Source organism: Megalobrama amblycephala, linkage group LG14 (genome assembly GCF_018812025.1).
Source record: "Megalobrama amblycephala isolate DHTTF-2021 linkage group LG14, ASM1881202v1, whole genome shotgun sequence".
Classification (NCBI taxonomy): Eukaryota; Metazoa; Chordata; class Actinopteri; order Cypriniformes; family Xenocyprididae; genus Megalobrama; species Megalobrama amblycephala.
The window spans coordinates 20569138-20594819 of record NC_063057.1 but is presented as its reverse complement, the minus strand read 5'-3'; the positions used below and the strand labels follow the sequence as shown (position 1 = coordinate 20594819).

The following is a 25682-nucleotide window of genomic DNA, read 5'->3' as shown; positions in this document are numbered from 1 at the left end:
ACGCATTTTTGTAGGCAAAACCCGGAAGCGAGTTAGCATTTTAGGACTTCCGGTTCCAACGCCGTAAAGTCTATGGGTTTTTTTAATGGGTTTTTGCTAAATTGCCTGAAATAAGGTCTGTGGTTAACAAAGCCTCTAAATACTTTTACGTTTTGATCTATGACATAAAACACACCAGTTATAACCCACTTGTGATTTTTTTTAAACTTTTACTGTGTCTTAAAATCGGCGGTTGCTAACAAATTGCTAAAAGGGACTACTTCCTTTTGCGGGGACTTTAGACGTTATCACTAAAAACGGGACATCTGGACAGCATTTCCAGGGTTCATGCAGGTTTCAGTAAGTCAAATTTAAGACCTTTTTAAGACATTTTAAGACGATAAAGACTGAAATTTAAGACCTACATGATGCATTACCAAAAAAAAAAAAAAAAAAAAAAAAAGCATTAATTTAATTTACAGATAAAGCAATCACATTAGTAACCTTCCACACACCACAATGTGCCAAATGCCCAAAACCTTAGGCCCAAAATGAAAATAGGCTAAAACAAACTTGCCCTCAAATAGAATAGATTTAATCTCATATTTATTTACATTACAAAATAGCATATTCATAGCCTAATAGAGATTGAACAGGCTACTCCAACCCAGGTAACAACCAATGTAGCACACACACCAGATAATCCATGTTAGATAGATAGATACTTACCTCGGGATAATTAGAGTATCTATCTATCTATCTATCTATCTATCTATCTATCTATCTATCTAACATTATCTGATGTGTGTGTCCCACTGTCCCATGAACTATGAGCCCAGGTACCTTGACTTAATTCCATTGTTCCAGAAACGAACGTGGACGTCAAGCTGCTTGGTCCTGGTGGTCTGATTTTGGATTTCATTGAACATTACGACATACGGCCTGGTAAGAGTACGAATCAATTTCCCCTTTATAAACTCCCCCAATCCAAATCTCGCCATATAAGTGACCTTGTTGGGTCCGCAGGAGAACGTCTTCGCGATTACTAAATCAGGGAACATCACTTGGAAGAGATCGCTAATCTCGCTGTTGCTATTAAATGAGTGGTTCGTCACCGTGTGTAGTATCCAAAGCACCTCGGCTTTCGATGTGTCAGTCGATCCAAAAGTACCCCAAAAGTTGTTCGACGGAGCTGCGATGATATTGCGCTGGAGACCGGAGGGACCAGGCATTGAGGAGGACGACGGCAGTGGTGAGGCTAATTGGCGGAGTCTGCTGAAGGCATTTTGCAGCTAGCTTGTGTTTCTCAGCGCCTTCACACCAGAGTCCCTGATTGATAATTTTTTTTTTTTTTTTTTTTTTTTTTTTGCAAAGTTTGCAATGAGCCTCGTACATGGAGCTGGGTACCGCTTGTAACCAACAGCAGAAATCGCTGTATTAGCCATGTCTCGTTGAAAGTAACTCTGAGGAGACGCAGACGTATTTCGCGGGCAGGTATTGCATTTATCACGGGATCTGTAGTTTTATCACCGCGTATACCAACACCAATATACCCCAGAAAGAACTACGACTCGCTACTTTTTTGCTACTTTGTAATAACTTTCAGCAGGTAACGTTTCTGGAAATGGGTAAAAAAGAAATGTAGACCTGACTAAATGAAATTTAAGACCTCGGAAGAAAATCTGGCCGTTTTTAAGACTTTTTAAGGCCTTAAATTTAAAGTTCAGAATTTTAGACTTTTTGAGACTTTTTGAGACCCCACGGGAACCCTGATTTCTCATGAAAAGTGGAAAAGTATTCATAACAGCACAGATCATAATCAGCGAGCATGTTTTTAAATAAAGTTGTTTTTTTAAATACAGTCTGAGGAAGTTTGGTGGTGATGATGTTGATCCGCGACCATGGTGTGCTGTAGTCCGTTTATAGCCTACTGTTAGCCTTTTATAGCTGACAACTTTATTTAGGCTTCAAAATCTATAAATGTTGTGTTAACTTGTAAAGATTATCTTGATAGACAAAACGTGTAAGTGTCATAACCCTTTGTTAAACACAGAGCTTATTTTCTGCGATTTTCCAAAAGTCTATGGGAAAAATGCATAGGCTTTCAACCGAGGGAAAACGTGCGCCGCAAACTTCCGGGTTGGCCTACAAAAACACGTCATCCCTGGGGCACTCTATAATGTGCCTTAGAAGCAGGGCGCTGCACACACACTGCCCCCTGCTGTCGCACATTAGGAAATACAGCTGGCCCTGAAAGTACCGGTACCAATAAAATGAAAAACAGGACCGTTTTTAAAAGCAGGGTATCGCGATACCACCGGTATATCGTGCAACACTAGTATATACATGACTACATACTGTAGTGATCAAAAGGGGATATTTGAGGGAAGAACAAAACACTAAACTTGGTTAAGGTTATCTTTACATGGTTATCTGACAAAATTATATGGCAAAAAAGACAAACTACAGCCACAGGTTTTATTTTACTATGAAAAAATGCATAGAAAAAAAAAAGAGCTCACAGGAAAAAGCATATATTGACTACAAAATAATCAGTTTTTAATTTTTTTTAGTTCTCATTTTTGCATCTGTTCATACATTCTTTATATGACAGCATGACCAAACATATTTCTGCACAATCATTGCATTATCACAAAACGGTTGACTCCAAGCACAGCTACACAAGATCTTTATCATCTTTAATTTTTGATAATATTTAGCTCAATTAGCCTACAGGTTTTAATGCAAGGCAAAAATGTCTGAAATGTACATCTAATTCCATCATGGAATTAGTGAACAACCTAATGAGTCATATTAACTTAAAAGTAAAAAAAAAAATAAAAAAAATTGCTAGCTACATGCTACTCGTGTCCTTCTCTCTCAATTCTTGTGTCTGTTTATCTTATTCAGTTTTATGTTTAAACATAACTTTACTGTAATCAGGTAAAAGTAGCATGTAATCAAACATGCAAAAAACCTGTATTCTACATAGCAGTGGTTATGCTCCGTCTCCTATCGATACTCTATATTTTAAGATCATAATAAAAACTCAAATCATGTGTATTTATTTGTTGTATGATCCCCTACATAAAGGATATCATTTTAAAACGATTTCATAATTTACCATAATTCATTAATTCACTCACCATTGTCTGTGACATGTCTGCTCCCTCTCACTCCATAAGAGGAGGAATTGCACTGATACCGAGCTGTCCATAATGTGCCATTCCAACTGAGAGACAGTTTTACAGGGTGGGAGCCCTTCAGCACAGGCAAACTGAACTGTGAACATACAACATGAAGATATTTAAATCTAACAATGGCAAAACTCATTATTTATATTCTATGTGGATATATTACACTGTGTAAGCCAACCTGCACAAATTTCCCTTAAAAATCCCAGTCAGCAGAAGATTGTGAGTACAACGGGGCAGGCAATTCAAGCGGGTCGAGAACCATTAAAATTTAAGTCGCAATATGCTGAAAATGACTCCATTAATGTTTCGTGTCTTGTCACATTCAGTTACTTACATGAATCACATAAATTTTTCAAAAGAGCGAAATTTTACTGAAAAGTAGTCAAATTTCCCTATTAATGTCAATCATTTAACATTTCTATCTTAAAACAGTTGTCAAATATTTAACTTGCTTCTTACCTCATGCTGGAATGCTTGACTTCTGTGCCAAATCAAAGCCCACCAGCTTTGATTTGATCTCAAAGACTTTGACATTGATGAGTGTTGTTTATATACCAGGGATGCAAACACATCAGGGGTGAGAAAGGTGAGAAAGATGCAAGAAAAAAACATTCCCCCCTCCCCTCCAGGAAAAAAAACAAAAACAAACAACGTACCAAAGGGTGGGGGTGGGGTGGGGGGCTAAGAGAGGTATACGTAGTGGTTTGTGAAATGCCATGTCTTTAAAATAAGAAAACATTTCAGAATCCTAGATTACAATGCATCATGATTGTCCCAAAGCCTTGTTAATGTGCATAAAGACTTCATCCTAGTCTTTAAAGCTGCTGTCCGTAACTTTTTTTTGTGTTCAATATTTACAAAAATTATAATTAGAATGTACAACATGAATCCATTTTCCAAACCGTGTTTTTGTCTTACCCTGAATCATTATGGTACACTTATAATAAGTGTTTATATTCAGACTATTTCAGACCGGACTGGTAGGACTCGCCGCAGAGTATCACAGTAATTGCGTAAATTGCCATAGATATACATGGAGAAAAGTAGCTCCGGCTACAATGTTCTTCCGCAAGACGCGTGCAGTTCTGTTTATTAACCGCTAGAGGGCCAAAAATCGCGGACTGCAGCTTTAAAGGTGCCCTAGAATTAAAAATTTAATTTAAATTGGCATAGTTGAATAACAAGAGTTCAGTACATGGAAATGACATGCAGTCTTGAATTGTACTTGAACTCATTCAGAATCAAATGTAAACATCCAAATAAATACTGTACTTACACTTACATGCTGCATGACAAACACTTTGTAAAGATACATTTTGAGGGTTATATTAGCTGTGTTTATGCTGTTTAAGGCAGTCACGAGCTCGGGGGCGGGGAGCACGAGAATTTAAAGGGGCCGCAGCCTGAATCGGCACATATTTAATGATGCCCCAAAATAGGCAGTTAAAAAAAAAAGAATAAAAAAAAAATCTATAGGTTATTCTGAGCTGAAACTTCACAGACACATTCAGGGGACACCTATATTACATCTTGTAAAAACACATTCTACGGCACCTTTAAGATTGTACTTGAACTAATACTAAAATGTACAAATTGTACAAGAACATTTTAAAAGTCACTGGTCGCCACCTACTGGCAAAAGCAAACCATTTAATTACGTTATGACAATATAGTATAGTAGGGCTCAACTAAAGTCGTATTCGTTGACAAAATGGTAGCTAATGTTAGTAGCGTTATACAAGTTGTTTTTAGAATAAAAAGTACGTTCAATTCGGTGGAAATAATGCTAACAACGTTAAAATCAAAACAAGTCAACCATGTCAGGCTTAATAACAGTCCTAAGCTTTTTATATCGATGAAGGTTATCATAACACTACTTTGCGAGAATCTTACATTAAGGAGATGACGTATTCACTCTTCCCAGGAGCATTGCACATGGTGCGAAGCCAGGAGGTCTGAGGGTTTTTTACTTCTTTTTTTTTTTTTTGAGAAGGCATTATTCTCAATTTCATTCACCGTGACCCTGTCCAAAGACTGTCCTCTCAAACCCCCCACACCCCACACCCCTAACACACTGTCAAGCTACGCAATATCGTGTTCATTATCGAAGGCGATTCATCTGCGATAATGAACGCGATATTGCGTAGCTTGTCAGTGAACTACGGCTCTGTATATTAAATGCCGCTCCATTTGAAAGCAGGTGATGGCGATTTCGCTGTAATCAGGGAACCGGCTTTACTGACAAAATGCGCGTGACAATCGCATGCAATATATCGCCCAGCCCTAGGACCTAGTACAATAGTACCGATACCAAAAGTAGAACGTTGACTGGTTGACAGAGAAGTGTCACTTTTGCGTGATACAAGGGGAGTGATAATACTGTTGCACTACAAAGTGTATTTTTTGGCTGTTTTTCCTTGCAGCCTTCAGCCTTTGCTCAAACAAAACTGCTGTATGTCCTCCATTGTTGTTTATTGTCACTTTCTTCTTCACGCGAGAATGAAGTCGATTGCTACTTTTTGGCGTACACCACCCCTATCAAGTAAGAGTACTGTTGGCGGTGGGAACGCAAGCCGGATCAGAGTTTACTAGTGGTTAAACAGATCACAAAACTCACGGTTCGGATCATATCGTGGTTATTAAGTCACGGATCGGCTCATTTTTCAAATCAGCAAAAAAAGAAGAAATTGGGGGGTGGAGGGTAACTTTGCATTTATTACTAAGCCCACTTTAACTACTCCGATACCACAGCAGAAACTAATACATTATTAAAGGCAAGTGAAAAGAAATACTGTACATCAATTACAAGCAGAGATTAATACAACATAAAGTTACAAATAAAGTATAAGGTCTAACTGTAGTATTAATTTTCATGTAATAATTAAATGTAAAATGACACTGTTCACTGCATAAATTTAATATAGATAAATCTTTGTTAAAGCTGTGTTTAGTCGTTTGATTTACGTGACAGACAACAGCAGGTATTTATAGGTTGCTGTCACTTTAAAAGTAAGACCCCATGAACGCTCACATCCAATAGATACACATCTGAATTCTCACCTCGTTCAATTAAGACATAACCAAATGTTTTAGCAATGTATATGCGGGTTGTTTTGAACGAACTATAAAATGGGGACAGCTCCAGTCAGGGACACAACACCAAAAACCGGGACTATCCCCGGAAAACGGGGACGTCTGATCAGTCACCCTAGTTTATGTTCGCTGATCAATGCTTATATGTGAATAAAAGACTAAATTAATCTGTTCATCATATAAAGCGATCATGTCTGATTGGACTAAACAATTCATGGGTTAGTTTTACGATCTCTTTAATGTTTTTTTTTTTTTGAAGCGTCAAAGTGCGTAGCTGTCAATAAAGAGTACAGAACTCTGTACAGATTTTTATTACAACTATCTTAATTTGTTTTCCGGGTTTGTAACAACACGAAGGTGAGTAAAATGATACCATAATTTTATTTTTGGGTGAACTAACCCTTTAAGGCAGCAAACGCGACCACGCTAAGTTTGTTAGCTACGTCAGCGAGAGAGAACTAACGTTAAGTTACTCAAGTTCAGTGACAAACAACGCTCTGCTTATTATTTAACATGACTTTACACAACTTACCTGGGCAAAGACAACGAACAAGCAAGGAAGAGGCAGCAAGTAAAAAGGCGAAGGCCTACATTTCAGTTAGCAACAACTCTCCGAACTCACACAAGCGCCAATCATGTGCAATCACATGCCTATGACGCGAGAATTACGCGGGTGCACTTGGTAGTTACGTAACCAAATATTTACACCAAACTAATAATTCAAAAGACACCGACAAAAAAGCAGCCCTTGCAGTGTAGCTGCAGAATACATTCTGATCCAATAAGGCTGAACATCAAGGACCATGACCAAGATTCCATAACATCCCTTCAGGGCAATTTGAGCCTGTATAAACCACCCTTCCGGTTTCAAAAGGGCCCGTGAAATGATGCATTTCTGTTTTAAAACCATGAAGAAATGAAGCAAGCGGAAGAATGACTAAAGTTTTGCATCGGGTCAGGAACGGAAGGTTATTGAAAGAAAAAAAGAACAGCTAATATTTCTTTCCATGCCCTAAATATTACTGCAGGTGGCAGTATTGCTCTTCCTCACAGCCTCATTGTCTCTCATATATAAGAACTCAAAAGTTATTCTTTCTTTCCACAATGCCTTTCTATCAGGCAACCAAATCATAGCAATATATGCAAAAAAGACTAAAAATTAAATGGATGATCCCTCACTAAATAATATGAAATTCAGATAAGCAATCCCTCGCTTAATTAAATATTTTTGACACATTTACATTCATTTTGTTCTATTTGTAATCATTATTAATAGTATTACAAGCTAATTATTTCATTAATTATAATCTTAGCATTCTATGCATTTAATTTAACAAGTGAATTAATTTATGAGAATTAATACTTCTCCCACCCCACCCAAAACCACCATGACTGATTTTAACAAACAGATATTTATTGGACCAGTTCTTTCTATCCATTTCAGTAAACATAAATGTTTTAACCGCATTGCTTCTGTGTGAGCAGATTGCCTATGGCAGAATGACTTCTTCCTAAAGTGAATTATGCTCATTTTCTTTCTAAGTTCAAAAGAGGCTCTTGTGCAAAAAGCCTTAATGCAGCGCAGAACATAAAAACAAAGGAACCATTTGCTCCTCTCTGTGGCTCTGAGCAGCTGTGGGCGTTAAAGAAGCTACAAATTGGACCACCTCCACTCCAGAGCCCATTTAAATGTACTTTAAACAAGCAATACATATTAACAAATCTTTAATCATGTTCGTCTACACCTTCCTATCTAACAAGAAAATCCAAAACATAAGTCAGAAACAAGTTTTTTGGGACAGAATTCAATGTGACAGCTTGAGTTACTAAGTTTGGAAGCATATTTTCTTCTTTATTCAGTCAAGGAAGTAAAACTACATTAAAGCCTGAGGCGTGCATCCGACGTTCAGTTGTTATGAGTCACTGTGAAATATTCGTGTTTCTAGACATAAATTGGATGAGTTGTTTTATTCCAATGAATGTATTCAGAGAACAGAGAGAAGAGGGCACTCTGAGGTGTCATTGAACATGGAGAAAAATCAAAGGTGGAAAATATGTATGTGGCCTTCAGAATTAAATTACTGTAGAGTTTACAGACAGTCCTACTTTTAATAACAAGCCCACGCACGTTAATATAGGACTGTCTATATATTTAATATTTTATATATATTTCTATATATTTAATATTTTTAATAATATATTATGTACACTATATAATTAAAAACATTTCAAATGTAGCTCGGTTACATTGATTTATATAATCTGTATTTGAAACCCCTAATTTTAGGCTGATCTAAACTAAAGTAAACATTGTGACAGTTGACTGCCTCACTGAATTTTTTAAATCAGTAAAAACAAACACTTTCAGGATGTGTTAACGATTACAAATGCACATTTTAAATGAGACTAAGTGTCTCTTTGGCTTTGGAATTTGGGTTTGTGCCCAACAGATTGTGTTTTTCCACACCTGCACAAAACAAAATCGCATGCCTGCCTTCTTACATGAGCTGTGTTAATGATCAAATATGTAAATGACTAGATATTAAATGTTGATTCGAGTTGAAATTATATTTATTATCTTATTATGTGTGAAGAAAGAGTGTGAAGTGCAGTGTAGGAGACAGTTGCAGGTGACAACGGTTTAATGAATCAGAATCAAGAATTCAAGAAAGCCATATAAAAAAACTAATAAATAAATATTACTGTCCCAAGATTTTGGTGGCACTGTTAACTAAACTTCAAACCCAAACCCACTGTTAAAGGTGCAAAAGAGGATCGCATGCGTAAGAACAACCCCCCTCCTTCACAGCTCATTTCAAGGGAACGCCTCCCAAAACTCGTGCACGAGTATTGGAACAAGAGTGTTTACCACCGGCATTCGCTGTGTCTTGTTAGTGGATTCATCATGTCGGACTCACCGCAGGTAACTCATAATCTGCAGTTGTTTCTCCTGTCTCCTGACAAAAACATTGCATGCGGCGCCTGTGGAGTGTGGAAAGTTACTGGAGCGCGCAGCCGTCTCTCACAAGGAACGTCACGGCAGTGATTGACAAGCCAGAGGGCCAATCGCTTACGCGATGATCGCGTAAACGATTGGCTGATGTTTTTAAGGCCCTACCTCGTGCACAGACGATGTATATTAATATTATTCCTTTCAGTGCACCTAATAAATAGTCTTTTATCAGTTAGTAAAGACAGTTTCAAGTAATATTGCAAAAATGTATAAAACAAAACATCCTCTTTAGCACCTTTAACTAACTCAAAACCAAGCAGATGGCCACTGTGTTTTAATGCTGTGCAATAATAAACAGAAAGACTGAAGACTTTATGATTTTAATGGAATATTTTTAAATGCACTATTTTGTTCCAAATGAAAAGCGGTGATGGTGAAATGCAACGGTCTGCTACAGATCAATGCATACTGCAGGATATCTAGTCAAATTGTTTTGGCAGGGAACATTGGCTGGTGGACGTCTGGCATTCGACTGCGCAGCAATCAGAAAAAGAGCTGGACGCTCCAACACACACCTGTAATATTCAGAACCCCCAGAGACGTCCATGTGCGTGGGCTTGTTCACGGTCAGAGAGACAACAGACTGAAAAGCTTCAAATGATTTAACTGCTACAAGCGGCGTGCCTCTTGTTATATTTTCATGGAACTAAATCATGTTGGTTTTAATTATAAACCTACTAACTTCCCATTCCTCCTGCATAAGATGACAAAATGTCTTTCAAACAGTGTGTTTATATTCACGGTCATGTTCATAGCAGATGCTTTTCTTATCATAGTGACTTACAAGAGCACAAAAGTACATAGCTGAGAAAACACGACGCTCGCTGAACCAGACCTCCGTTTCTCACCACACGCCTTTAACTAACAAACAGAGACATGAAACACTTAACATAATCTGGCTTTATACATTTTAATTACCTGTTCTGTATAACAATAATGTGAATTATGAACCAGCCGCTGAAAACACATTGGTAATTTGCTTCTGCGAAGCTGATTGCTGAAATTATCCTTCAATACCGGCTTTGTTTGGAAGCGAGGCCGACTGTACATTTGTGTGTTTGTTAAATTGAACAGGAACTAGGTGGTTGCTCTTCACTATTGACATGCCTCTCAGGTGCTGGACTCATGTGGTGGGTGAAAAACGGGCTTCCAATCAGAATGAAAGAGCTCAACATTCAAGTCAGGTGAACTTGGTCTGAATCCCTCGGTGAGACTCGGCATACTGATATTAAACATTTGCTAGCTAAGGATTTATTAATTGTTCATTCAGATCTGCCTTATTAATACCAGTAATCTCATGTTGTTTTAAACCAAATGCACCATTATTTCCGCCAACAAGAAGGAGAATATTCCTCATGAACATCCTTTGAACTCGACACCTCATACATTTATTGTATGTTGCGCTTTCATTACAGTACCGATTCGATCATATGAAACAATAACAGCCTCAGGCTTCATTCAATAGGTAGGCTAATGAAACATAACTGATGTGCCTCTGAAGACAACGAAGCAAAAACAATAAGACTGGGAGATGTCGATACGTGCTCTATTTGTGGTCAGTGAACATAATGGTGTGTTAATGATGACTGAACAAATATGGAGGAGACGAGGTGAGATTGACTGCTGCTATCGGACACATTATTAGTCTAATTGGAAGCGAGACGCAGTCGGTCTTACGTTAACAATCCCGGAATGGATAATAGTCCCTGAAATCTCATCGCATGTGGGACAAATCAGACATCTGGCCAACAAAATGAAGGGTGGAAAGAAAAACAAATTATTTTTATGATGAATAAATGATGACGAGCAAATGCATTCATTACTGTGTGTGACTGAGACACAAGAAGACTTTTGGTGACTTTGGCTTTACAGAGAGGCCTTTGGTTGCTATCTTGAAAGAAACTGCTTTTACTAGCCAGTCACATGCAGCCATGAACGAACATATTCTGCAAAGAATTTGTCAGCTTCTTGGAATATTGACTTAACAAAAAATCCATCTTTTACGATAGAAGTATTTCAGACGTAAAATGCAATAATAAGCACCTGGTAATTTTTGGTTCACCAAACAGGCAAAGCAACAGATCTCAAGTCAGTTTGAAGTGAAAATCATTGTGATAGTTTTGCAGCTATATTGGCTCCTCTCTGTTTTTATGCGCCACATCATCCGCCCTCCTGGTGGAGGTCCTCATTATCTTGTTCTTCTCACTCGCTTTTTGAATTATTTGCCCTGCTCGATTTGGCAGCATCAGGCCGACTCCATCATATGCCACTGGTGTGCAGACACACACGCAGAGCTCAAAATAATGCTGACATATCGTCACAGTTGATTAAGCAGGAAACCTTGTTAAAGCCAAACCGGGTGACGCAAAAGTCCAAAGCAGAAGCACAGAATGTTTTTTTTTTGTTTTTCATTATTATAATTGTAAATGCCAATGTGCCAATGCCAATCACACCATATTCGTTCATTTGGCCATTTTGTTCAACTGGTTCCTAGACTGAAGGTTGTTTTCTCCATTTTTGTCACCTAATGGAGTTTGGGTTCCTTGCCAATGTTGCCTTTGGCTGCCATTTTAAAAGACACTTCATATTCAGTAATATTATATTATTGATTTGACTGCACTGACACTACTGGATGAGAACAAAAACTTGAACTGAACTGAGAACACTATTGTCTTCAGTAGCACTGCTTTATTGCTGATTCAACCAGTTATTGATCTAAACTTAATCAACACTGAACAGATTTGATATAGCTGAATTGAACTTATTTCATAATGGGAACTTTACAGTTATAGAACTGAACTGAATCAACACTGAACTGATTTCAGTTGAATAATGACATTATTGTCTTGTAGAGCTTTACAGCAGAATTTGATGAAGTTTGCAGCATTGACTGTTTATTACTGCTTTGAAACAATCTGTACTGGAAAAAAAACAATGTATACACTGCCCTCCAAAAGTTTGGAAACACCCCTGGCAAAGTGTGGTTTTGGGCGATATCAGCATAAATCCTTATCATTTTTTTTTTGGTGCAAATGAAGACTTCAGATGCAAAAGCCTCTAAGTGCCATCTGAAATTTTCTTCTAAAATGAGCATTTTTATCAAGCTCATATGTTTATGTTCAGTTATGTCACTTTAATGGCAATGAAAAGGACCTATTAATTTCCATTAAAGTGAAATTACTGAACCTAAACATACGAGCTTGATAAAAAATGCTCATTTTAAAAGAAAATTTCAGAAGGCACTTAGAGGCTTTTGCATCTGAAGTCTTCAAATACATTACAGTAACTTGACATTATCATTGAAGATGACCAATAATAATTTTCATTTTGATGACATAATAATGGCAATAGTCAAAGTCAGACATGCCCCTTTGCCAGCTGTGATGCCTGGTTACTGGTTTAAACTTGGCCCAGGTTTGTAAAAGATTTTTGGGTCAGCATATAGCACACCTTAATAGCTTCAACAACTGATTGCCAATCAAGTTTAGAATACAATGAACCAATTAGAACCTAGTTTAGGTCAGATAGCTGCTAATGGTGGATATTTTGATGAATCGAAAATTTAAGTTTTTTTCTATGTATAAACTGTTTATATAATAAAATATGTTTTCGTAGTTTGTGTTGTCCCTTATCAGTGCAAAATTATCACAAATTACAAAGGATTCATGCCAATATTGTCCAAAACCCCACTTTTCTAGGGCGTTTCCAAACTTTTGGAGGGCAGTGTATAATTTAAGGTGACGACTATTATTTATGTTACTTTCTAGCCTCAAGACTTCTGACACAGAATTCTGTAGAAATCTGTACAATTCTTCTGAAGATAAACAAGTTCAGATGGAAATATATAGAGAAGCGGGCATGGCAGTGATCTAAGTTAGTATGAACAGGAGGTCTAATACAAACCCGATTCCAAAAAAGTGAATAAAAAAGGAATGCAATAATTTACAAATCTCATAAACTTATATTTTATTCACAATAGAATATAGATAACATATCAAATGTTGAAAGTGAGACAATTTGAAATGTCATGCCAAATATTGGCTCATTTTGGATTTCATGAGAGCTACACATTCCAAAAAAAGTTGGGACAGGTAGCAATAAGAGGACGGAAAAGTTAAATGTACATGTAAGGAACAGCTGGAGGACCAATTTGCAACTTATTAGATCAATTGGCAACATGATTGGGTATAAAAAGAGCCTCTCAGAGTGGCAGTGTCTCTCAGAAGTCAAGATGGGCAGAGGATCACCAATTCCCCCAATGCTGTGGCGAAAAATAGTGGAGCAATATCAGAAAGGAGTTTCTCAGAGAAAAATTGCAAAGAATTTGAAGTTATCATCATCTACAGTGCATAATATCATCCAAAGATTCAGAGAATCTGGAACAATCTCTGTGCGTAAGGGTCAATGCCGGAAAACCATACTGGATGCCCGTGACCTTCGGGCCCTTAGGCGGCACTGCATCACATACAGGAATGCTACTGTAATGGAAATCACAACATGGGCTCAGGAATACTTCCAGAAAACATTGTCGGTGAACACAATCCACCGTGCCATTCGCCGTTGCCGGCTAAAACTCTATAGGTCAAAAAAGAAGCCATATCTAAACATGATCCAGAAGCACAGGCGTTTTCTCTGGGCCAAGGCTCATTTAAAATGGACTGTGGCAAAGTGGAAAACTGTTCTGTGGTCAGACGAATCAAAATTTGAAGTTCTTTTTGGAAAACTGGGATGCCATATCATCCGGACTAAAGAGGACAAGGACAACCCAAGTTGTTATCAGCGCTCAGTTCAGAAGCCTGCATCTCTGATGGTATGGGGTTGCATGAGTGCGTGTGGCATGGGCAGCTTACACATCTGGAAAGGCACCATCAATGCTGAAAGGTATATCCAAGTTCTAGAACAACATAAGCTCCCATCCAGACATCGTCTCTTTCAGGGAAGACCTTGCATTTTCCAACATGACAATGCCAGACCACATACTGCATCAATTACAACATCATGGCTGCGTAGAAGAAGGATCCGGGTACTGAAATGGCCAGCCTGCAGTCCAGATCTTTCACCCATAGAAGACATTTGGAGCATCATAAAGAGGAAGATGCGACAAAGAAGACCTAAGACAGTTGAGCAACTAGAAGCCTGTATTAGACAAGAATGGGACAACATTCCTATTCCTAAACTTGAGCAACTTGTCTCCTCAGTCCCCAGACATTTGCAGACTGTTATAAAAAAAAGAGGGGATGCCACACAGTGGTAAAAATGGCCTTGTCCCAACTTTTTTGAGATGTGTTGATGCCATGAAATTTAAAATAAACTTATTTTTCCCTTAAAATGATACATTTTCTCAGTTTAAACATTTGATATGTCATCTATGTTGTATTCTGAATAAAATATTGAAATTTGAAACTTCCACGTCATTCTGTTTTATTCACAATTTGTACAGTGTCCCAACTTTTTTGGAATCGGGTTTGTACATGAATATCTATGATCTAATGTTGCAAGGCAAAAACATCAATGAGAATTATTACGGTAATAAATAAAGAGGTCAAAATAAGCAAAGCCTTTTAGGGTGTTCTTGTTTCGTCTTATTAAGACTGAATCCAAATTCTGATTTACTAGGAACCTGAACCTGAAAACTGAATTGTAGAGTCAGACTTTGGCTGAGAGACAGAACTGCATGAAAAGCTTTATAATTCATAAGCTCTTTGCTACAACCAATTTTTATATATTAGCTGTTGGCTACATAATATCTGAAGAATGAAACACCAATTAGGATTAAATAACTGACTCATCCACACCACACTGACAATGTGCCCTTTGTGTTTCTAATTAAATACATTGTTTTGAGCGGATTATTTCCATTATCTCATGTTAACAGAACAGTATGACCACCGTGGAGAGCAATGTTTGCACAGACTGCTGCAATGTTAGCAGAAAATGACATACTGTACTGTTTTATTTTATTTATTTCCCCAGTCCACCTCTGCTGGTGCAACAGATGTGACAGTATTTCACTAATCTAATTACTTTAATGATCATGTGAATGTGTTTTAATTATATCTCCACTTTTTTCAAATGTTAAATCTTATAAACAGCATTGACTCTCTTTTAACCTGAAGCTGTTTGAATATAAGTAGGAAGTCAAATTAAACACAAATCAGCTCTGCAGGTCTACAGGATTTTGACATTTGCTGTTAAATTACATGTCTTCTAAATTAAATACTAAATAGTTACCCAGTGGCCTTTTGTGATTGAGAATGATGGCTTTAGGTTGATGCTATGGTAGCCCAAGATTATTTTCCTGCTCAGGTAAGAAACCTTAAAATGTAACATTTCACTGTGAGCTCCACTTCCAAGAAAACAAATTACTATAAAACTTCAATCACATATGGGAATCTATTTATAGATCCATTTTCTAGGAAATCCTGTTGTTAAAAACAGTGATGGGCTCTCAGAATACAAAGTTTCTCTCAAACTTTCATTCTGTTTTATCCGTCCCCAAAGAGCAACGAAAACCACTTTAAGATCTGATTCATATACCCTGACAGGCATATAAAAAACTCAGTACGCATATGTAAAGTCTCATTTGTGCAGCACATTTCAGCATCTGGTGGCAGATGTCTCAGACCTCAGAGTCCTCTGAGGGAACGTCTGTGTTCTCATTACTGCAGTCCGGCCACATCTCACTACTCTCATATATTCTGAGCTCCTACAGGCCACAAGCTTGTGTTTGTGTTAGTCAGGGCCGTTTATAGCAATGCAGGTTAACTCAATCCAAGACTGAATTTAACAGACACCTTCAGGGAACCCATTTATACAGATCAACAATCATTATATAATGCAATTGTGCTGTTTATTATGTCTTGAGGTATCTACAGTTCAGTTAAAGGGACAGTTCAGAGTTTGCCTAAAAATAATGAATTCTAACGGAATGCTGTCAATCTCAATAAAACATTATATATAACATCATGTGAGGAACTTTCCATTTTCTTTCTTGGTTGAACTGCTCCTTTAAGTTTTCTCATCATTTCCTTCAGTATAGCATCACAGTCATGATATAATAATATCAAATTCAAATCTTCACTGAAAGTTTGACATGTGAAGGGGCATTTTATACATTTATGAGCAGTTAAATGTTGAACAGTTAAAAGCAGATAAATTGGTAACTAGCGGCTGCCCTACTGCTGCAGTATGTAAAAGCAGATATCATTACTGTATTTTAGTGTGTTTGAATTCCCTATGTGCGTGTGCTATTTCATTTCTTGACGTTTTTGGAAAGTAACACGGCTCACTTATGATTTATGCATGCCATAAATAGAAGATAGGAAGTGGAAAATTGAAAATGTATCAAAGCTGAACATTTGCTGCTTGACTTAGCAAAGAGAAAAGTCCTGTTTGCATGAGTGACTGCTCTGTGATTGGGGAAAAAAAAGGTCTTTGTGACCAAAACGGTGTGTCCTGCCTCTGCATACAGGGCTTAAATGACGCTGCCAGAAGAAACTTTAATCAATATAACATTTTTGTGCCTCACTATGCAAATTTAAGGCCTCTGAAGGAAGTTCATTATACGCACAGTCACGTTCACTATATACCTGACAACACCCGATCGCTACATGTGCTTTGATGAAACATTTTTCACAAGCAATTAACTTCCGATATCTCATGTCAGAATTTTACACCGAGCGGATTGTTTATCCAGCTGATTCAGACGTGTTTGTCACCGATTATGTGCGGGAATAATGGCTCTGTCACTTGTAACTTTCACCTGACTGGACAATAGCAGTAATTCATATGAGGAAAAAGATGTTTCACCACTGGCAGTTGGCAGATTCTGCTATATCTTTTGATTAAGGTACATAAAGAGTCAACTAACTTGTGTTCCACAGCAGCCATAATTAGTTTTTCCACTACAAAATATTTAAAAAAACAGATTTAAGAGCTACAGCAGAGGGGAATGTTTTCAGTGAATACAATATGTATATCAAAATATGTCTTTCATTCTTTTTCATTTCTTGTCAGGCAGGCAGAAAATACTGTATGTCATATGGGAAGTACTAGAAAGCATCTGACCGGATTCAAAAGTGTGCTGAGTATATTCTGATCAGGATTTCCCATACCACATATCCACATTCCACAGTCAGCACATCCACCTAATGAGAAGCACCAGAGGTGTATTTTCACAGGGACGTCTCAAGTAGGCAGCTGCATGCTGAAGAGTGAGATCTTTACAGCAGGCTTTCCTAAATAATTCATGATTCTTGAAGAGTGTCAAGCAATAAAACCCCTTTTAGTCACAGACCACAGGTGTGTGGATGTTTACAGATGCTGTAGACATCAGGCCTGTGGGGATTCCACATAAATGTGACACCCATCAGAGGATTTCAGGTCTCTGTGAGGTGATGTCAGAAAAGACCCCCGTGTTTCCGGATGCCGTTTCTCTGATGCTGGTTCATGACCCGTGTCATGAGAGACGATAAAACAACAAGCTGCAAAACGACGAGTGAAACCTCTTATCCAACCAGTAGCTCACAGAGCAGAGGAGTGCAGACCAGCAGATGTTTGTGACAAAGAACAGATCTAAACTCAGTCAACACTATATATTTCTGCTTTTAATAATGAGATTTAATAATAATAATAATAATTGAAACATGACAACTAGCCCCTTTTTAAACTGTGATTTAAATAAAAATTCTCTTTCTGGTCCACCTATGCTCTAATCTGGTCCTGAAGTTACTGCATTTATGTGACATTTTCATACTGTTAGGGGTATGTTTAAATCTGTTTAGTTTCATTGTGTTTTGGTTTACTTTTCGCTATTCCTGTTTTGCCTTTATTCCTAGTCATTATAGTTTCCATAGTTACTCATTAGTTTCTCACCTGTTCTTAGTTCTGTTGATTACTCTGTCTGTGTATTTAAACAAGCAAAAATTAGTTCCGCAACAAGTAAAGCCATACGTACTGATACGTAATGATATCTTTGCATTTCATTAGATAATGATTCATTTAAACATGCTGATAGGGAATTATTTCATGATGACACATTTAATTAACAGCATTAATCAGATAGACTCTTTATTAGTTATTACTGAAGCAGTCATTTACAAATGGCTTAGTTCTTCATGAGTCATATATTAATTCAAGATTATCTGTGCATTAGTTATGCATTAATTTAAACATACTGTATTAGTGAACCCGTATTGTAAAGTGTTACCAATGGTGCTAATATGCACTCACAGTGTGCTGTAACACTACTGAAAAATCATGATTGTAACCTTTATTTCTATACTGAAATCCCAGATGGCCCAGATTCATCTTTTATGAATTGTTAAAATATTAGTGTCTGGGACACTGTGAGCCCAGAGACTGCAGTGTGCAGTTTTTAAAAGCTTAACTTAAATGTGTAATATGAATAAATTCTGCTCAAACAGCTGTTAAAGTCCCCCTGAAATCTAATTTTTTAAGTTTTTTATCTTTTATTATTAATATGTTAGCCTTAAGGTTAGCTGGTGTGTTCCAAAACAATGACAAAATTCACATTTAGGAGATATAAGCATTCAAAACTTCTTTCACTTCCGCTAAAATGGATCACAGATTTCCATGACATCAAATCGCACTTCAGCTTCTCATCAAATCTTCTGTCCAATCAAATGCTCTCTAGAATCTGAAGTCCCGCCCCCTCCTGAAATCGGCTGAAATCGGTCACGTTCACAAATTTACAAGTTTCTAAATGGTGAATAGCACATAAATGCACTATATACAGGATAGGGAACAATTCAGACAGTGTAAATATGCTTTCCATTGATGAGAATGAAGTCCGTTTGTCACGTGAAACACCGCAGCGCGAGAACAGTCTGCTCTGGTCCAGAGACACGAGAGCACAGAGCGGGTCATATGCACGAGTTGGCACAGACAATAAAATGTATTGGATCCATTTGAATTCTGCACAGAATGCTGTATTTTAAAGCGATAAAGCGGAGTTTATGAGGAGAAACGTTTAGAGATTAAAAGGAAACCAAAGCTTTACCGAGCTCAGCGGCTCTGGCCAAGCTGTGATATAAACGAAACGCTATCAGCTAAGGGGGTAGGGCTGTTCGATATATCCTGCCCTGTCTTCCTGTTTCAGTTGAAATTACGTCAACAAATTGAATAATGCTGCACATTCCAAGACACTTCATTGAGCGTTTAAGTGCAAAAGTCGGGTTCCGGAAGTAAAAACATTCATTTTCTCCATATGGAAGTTGCACCCTTAAAGGGTTAGTTCACCCAAAAATGAAAATTCTGTCATTCATTACTCACCCTCATGTCGTTCCACACCCATAAGACCTTCATTAATCTTCAGAACACAAATTAAGATATTTTAGTTGAAATCCGATGGCTCCGTGAGGCCTCCATAGGGAACAATGGACATTTCCTCTCTCAAGATCCATAAAGGTACTAAAAACATATTTAAATCAGTTCATGTGAGTACAGTGGTTCAATATTAATATTATAAAGCGACGAGAATATTTTTGGAGCGCCAAAAAAAACAAAATAACGACTTATTTGGTTATGGCCGATTTCAAAACACTGCTTCAGCAAGCATCGGAGCATAATGAATCAGTGTATCGAATCATGATTCGGATCGCGTGTCAAACTGCCAACGGCTGAAATCAAGTGACTTTGGTGCTGATTCACACTGATTCATCTGTGCTCCGAAGCTTCCTGAAGCATTGTTTTGAAATCGGCCATCACTAAATAAGTCGTTATTTATTTTTTTTGGCGCTCTAAAAATATTCTCGTCGCTTTATAATATTAATATTGAACCACTGTACTCACATGAACTGATTTAAATATGTTTTTAGTACCTTTATGGATCTTGAGAGAGGAAGTGTCCATTGCTCCCTATGAAGGCCTCACTGAGTTATCGGATTTCAACTAAAATATCTTAATTTGTGTTTTGAAGATTAATGAAGGTTTTACAGGGTGAGTAATTAATGACAGAATTTTCATTTTTGGGTGAACTAACCCTTTAAAGACAAATCCTCTGTGAGTTCCGAGGTTGTTAATCGATGGTATATGCTTCTGTTGAAGACATTTATTTGCATTATTTCACCATATATTTTTTTTTTTAAATAATAGGGTTAAACAGTTAAAAAACTACATTACCCATGATGCAGTACAAAATTGCACCAATCAGAGAGTCACAACAAGGCAAAAGAGTATAATGCATACTTTACAATAAAATTAAAATATATTGTTTATAAAGATATAATAAACAACACACACCCTTGTACACACTCTTGGCCTTTGCCTTTTTGTCTAATATTCAAATATATATTTTTATTTTTGCTTAAAATAAAAGTTTGTAATGTTGTGAGTTCCCTCGTAGCTGCTTGCTTATTAAAAATACTTTTTTTTTTTTCCAAATCCTTATGGGAAAAAATGAATGGAAAAAATACTCCTGCACCAATGCCAGCGAAAAAGTGGGCAGGCATTAATAGACTCTGGGAAAATGAGTAGAGAACACTCCTTACGTCACGACTTAACAAGCAGACAGTGTCACATCTCAGTGATGCTCGTGTTTGGCTGCTGTCATTGGTGCTGTGTGAAAACTAAGGCATTAATGCAGAAGAGAGCAAATTTAGATTTTTATCTTTGCCAATTATCTTCTACCTAAAGTTCTTCTACATATTATTATCATTATTAGTTTTACACATACTTCATATATTTCACGTTATTGCATGTCTGAGAACAGACATGTTTCCATATATTCTCTCATGGTTATTTTTGTTTCATAACAAAGTCTAGACTGGAATAACACCATTGGAGAGGTAAGTCATCATTAAAAGTCAAATACTGCTCATTACATGTCAGAGGTGCTGCGTTCAGTTAATGAGTCTCACATACATGCATCTGACTGAGATCAAATGAGGCTGTTTCCCACAGGATCACTGATTTCTAATGATTTATTTAATAGTATGTAATTCTAAAGACCATTTTAATGTTATGTAATGGTCATCCATTATTAACCATTGCTTCCTAATGTGGGATTCAGACCCCCAGCTGTTTAATTATAAATGGAAAATAAATTGAAACATATTGAAATGATAGATAATCATTAGTTATGCATGATTTCAATAGAAAATGGTACGTAATACATGACTGCAATGCCACATTTGTTAAAATTATTTGATTGAAGTTGCAAATTGACCTTTGTGACTTCAGAAACACTGTTTAAATAGTTCCCCTCAAAAATACCTACAATAATATATTGCTCTGAGACATGCTTCACCTGCTAATTTACTAAGGATTGTGTTAGTAATATGTGTAATTGGAAAAAGAAGTGCTGCTTTCGGCAACCGAATGATATATTGTTATTCAGCACAGTACTCAAAGGTCAGAATGTCCAGCTTTCTCAGTAGAATTAATCAGAAACCGATCAGTTAAAATATGTTGTTTTGCTCATTTTTAGATTTTATGGAGGGTGAATGTACTCAGGTTGAAAAAAAAAAAAAAAAAAAAAAAAACTTTTTTTTTTTTTTTTAACGTTGTTACGTTTGTCATTCCAAAGCTTTAATTCACTAGACACACAAAAAACATATTTTAAAGGTGCCCTAGAATTAAAAATTGAATTTATATTGGCATAGTTAAATAACAAGAGTTCAGTACATGGAAAAGACATACAGTGAGTTTCAAACTCCATTGTTTCCTCCTTCTTATATAAATCTCATTTGTTTAAAAGTCCTCCGGAAAACAGGCGAATCTCAACATAACACCGACTGTTACGTAACAGTCAGGGTGTACGCCCCAATATTTGCATATGCCAGCTCATGTTTAAGGCATTAGACAAGGGCAGGCCTGGACTGGTAATCTGGCATACCGGGCAAATGCCCGGTGGGCCGACGCACTTGAGGGCGGGGCCGCTATATGATATGATTTTTTTTAATAAACATAAAATTTGCCAACGACCGGCCCATAAAGCAGGGACAGCGGCCCATTGGTTCATTTTCCATACTGACACTGGGCTGGCCCAATCACATCTCTTAACAGACTCCAGCCCGTCCCCTCTGTTTCGCCAGAACATCTGTGGATTAGGAGGATGGAGAAACAAAAGCGCAAGTGCAAGGGGGGTGCGGAGAAGTTGCGGGCAAAAAAATAAAAAAATTTAGAGGTTGATGCCTCAACGTGCAAAAATTACTGGCATGTTTAGTGCAGTTACTGTAGCTTCAGTTTCCAAACCTACAGTACCTGACGTGCAAAAACAGGTGAACATAGAAGAACATGGAGGAGACACCTGTAAGGCAGAGGAGCAGCAGGTGTCTGACAGTGAAGCCAATGAGGGACAAGCAGGAGAGTATAATAGAAGTGGTAAGCAGGGTAGTTACATGATTAACAGCGAGGGACTCATGATGCGACGACGACGACGATGATGCTTAAATGAATGAATATTATAAGACAACATAATCGTCGTCGTTATTATAAAGTCAGACTGTCACCTACTGCACTGGTCACTCAGTCAGCTAAAGTCAAATAGCACAGCAAAAGTTATTTTTTGTAGTTAGCAGTGCCCTTGTAGCTATCAGAGTTCACTTATGCAGTAACGGCCTTTCTCATAGAAAAACCTGAAATGATGCAATTTGATTTTTCAAAAAAAAAAAAAAAAAATTCAGGTTATTATTATAATGTAATATTACTGATGATGTGTTTATTTCACAACGAGACTATAGGTGTCTATTTATAGCTGTTAGTCGTGATAATGGTCTACTAGATCTCACTTTTCAGCTATAAAAAGTTATGTTTTGTAGCTCTTGTACCCTATTACTCTGGTATGAACACTTGGTTGTTTATGGCAAGTGAATAACATGAATATCATTTTATTAGGACGTTTTTTGTGAGTAATTTGGTAGTTTTATTTTTCATTGTTTTTAATGGGGAGTATCTAAACAATGAGAGGTAAATATTTGACACTTAAACAGGGGTTTGTGCTCTTTAAAACAAAGTATATTTGTAATTGTAAATTATAGTTTTTCTGCTGTCTGTTTCATTGGAATTTTTTTTTTTTTTTTTTTAATTCTTTACAGAATTATCAGTATTCTACATCCACGTTCTAAGGGTTAACTAGCTTTTATATCATGGAGCACATTGTCCATCTAGAAATCCTACTCTTACTAAGTGTACTTTTAATAACTCTACCAATTAATTGTAATACTCTGGTGGGTGGTGTCCAACCGATTGTGGTGGGCCGGTCTGAGCAAAAATGCCAGGGCCATTTTTTTGTCCCAGTCCAGCCCTGGACAAGGGCAGCCAGTATTAACGTCTGGATCTGTGCACAGCTGAATCATCAGACTAGGTAAGCAGGCAAGAACAATAGCGAAAAATGGCAGATGGAGCAATAATAACTGACATGATCCATGATATCATGATATTTTTAGTGATATTTGTGAATTGTCTTTCTAAATGTTTCGTTAGCATGTTGCTAATGTACTGTTAAATGAGATTAAAGTTACCATCGTTTCTTACTGTATTCACGGAGACAAGAGCCGTCGTTATTTTCATTTTTAAACACTTGCAGTCAGTATAATTCATAAACACAACTTCAATCTTTATAAATCTCTCCAACAGTGTGTAATGTTAGCCGTTAGCCATGGAGCACTATCAAAGTCATTCAATATCAAATGTAAACACCCAAATAAATACAATACTCACATAATCCGACGCATGCATTCAGTATGCATGACGAACACTTTGTAAAGATCCATTTTGAGGGTTATATTAGCTGTGTAAACTTTGTTTATGCTGTGATAGGGTCGAGAGCTCGGGAGGGGGCAGAGAACGCGATTTAAAGGGGCCGCAACCTGAAATTGGCTCGTTTCTAATTATGCCCCAAAATAGGCAGTTAAAAAAATGTATTTAAAAAAAATCTATGGGGTATTTTGAGCTGAAACTTAACAGACACATTCAGGAGACACCTTAGACTTATATTACATCTTTTAAAAAAAAAGTTCTAGGGCACCTTTAAAGAATGTTGTGTATGGACAATGGGACATTTCTCAAAATATTTTCTTTTGTGTTCTACAGAAAAAGAAAGTCATACAGGCTTGGAATAACATGATCATGAATTTGCATTATTATTCGAATTTTTTGCATCCCTTTAAGCCTCACTGAACACCATGATTTCACTTTCACCTGCAATTTAATGACATTTTTAACTTTGTTTCTGATCAAACGTCACTGGCTGACAGTCGGAGCTTTGTACTTTCTGTGTGACCGTCTGTGTGCAGATCAGACACGAGTCAAGGACACAAAGACGTCCTCACTGGAGTGTGACTATTAGAGCAAACTTCATTGTTATTCTATCACTCATAGCAGGATTAGAAATATATCAGAAACTCTCATGTGAAGGTGAAGAGGTGCTGATATACTCAGTTGAGGAGAGAAACACCAGAATTTTGTCCTACAAGAAGCCCTGTGACATTTAATCTATCGCTGCAGGGGAGACGAGAGATGGGACGAGTTTCATCAAAGTATGTCAACACTGGAGAGGAGGGTGAAAGACATGGTACAACCTCATGTCTGAAACCCACTGCAATTACTTGAGAAAACTGAAATATTACAGACCAATGAGCATTTAAAGGGTTAGTTCACTCAAAAAAGAAACTTCTGTCATTTATTACTCACCCTCATGCCGTTCCACACCCGTAAGACCTTTGTTAATCTTCGGAACATAAATTAAGATATTTTTGTTGAAATCTGATGGCTCCATGAGGCCTGCATAGGGTTCATGTGAGTACAGTGGTTCAATATTAATATTATAAAGCGACAAGAATATAAAAAAAAATAACGACTTATATAGTGATGGCCGATTTCAAAACACTGCTTCAGGAAGCTTCGGAGCATAATGAATCAGCGTGTCAAATCAGCTATTCGGAGTGCCAAAATTGTGATTTCAGCAGTTTGGCGGTTTGACACGTGATCCGAATCATGATTCGATACACCTGTGTATTGTTAACATTTTGGAAATTGTTTTAGTGTTCATTGAGATATTGTTTAAAATGTTACTTTTTAAAGGGGATGTACTCATTTACGCTGAGCACTGCATCAGAGTTGTTTGCGGTGGGGTAAATTAAATGCAATATGCGGTGACGTCACAATCGTGTTGCATTGTGGTATATGGAGCTGCCTGAAGTGTACATATGAAGTAGACTCGCTCCCTTGGTCAAAATCGAGGGAGCGAGGTTCTGTCCATATAAACTTCCCTCATCCACTTCACGAAGTGCTTAGGGAATTTCACGAATGCTTGTCTAAAAGTGGAGTGGAACGCAGCCCTAGACTTTCATGACTGAATTATATATTTCAATAATGCAACTCTCCGAGTAGTTTTGGCATGTTAATTGATATGCCAATGTTAATGTATTTGGTTTTGA

General features: G+C 37.3%; 1 long non-coding RNA gene across 3 annotated transcripts in view; it reads right to left on the bottom strand.

Annotated features, from left to right (window-relative positions):
- Nucleotides 1-25682, bottom strand: part of LOC125246447 — a 61414-nt gene that overhangs the window by 8292 nt on the left and 27440 nt on the right. Inside the window, exons 1-2 of one of the 3 annotated variants that reach the window (XR_007179875.1) lie at nt 6802-9154; nt 3126-3896 (exon numbers count right to left, since the gene is read on the bottom strand). This is a non-coding gene — a long non-coding RNA (uncharacterized LOC125246447). Of the gene's footprint in view, nt 1-3125; nt 4333-6801; nt 9155-25682 lie in introns of those variants that run through there. The other 2 variants (XR_007179876.1, XR_007179874.1) reach the window with 2 other exon arrangements.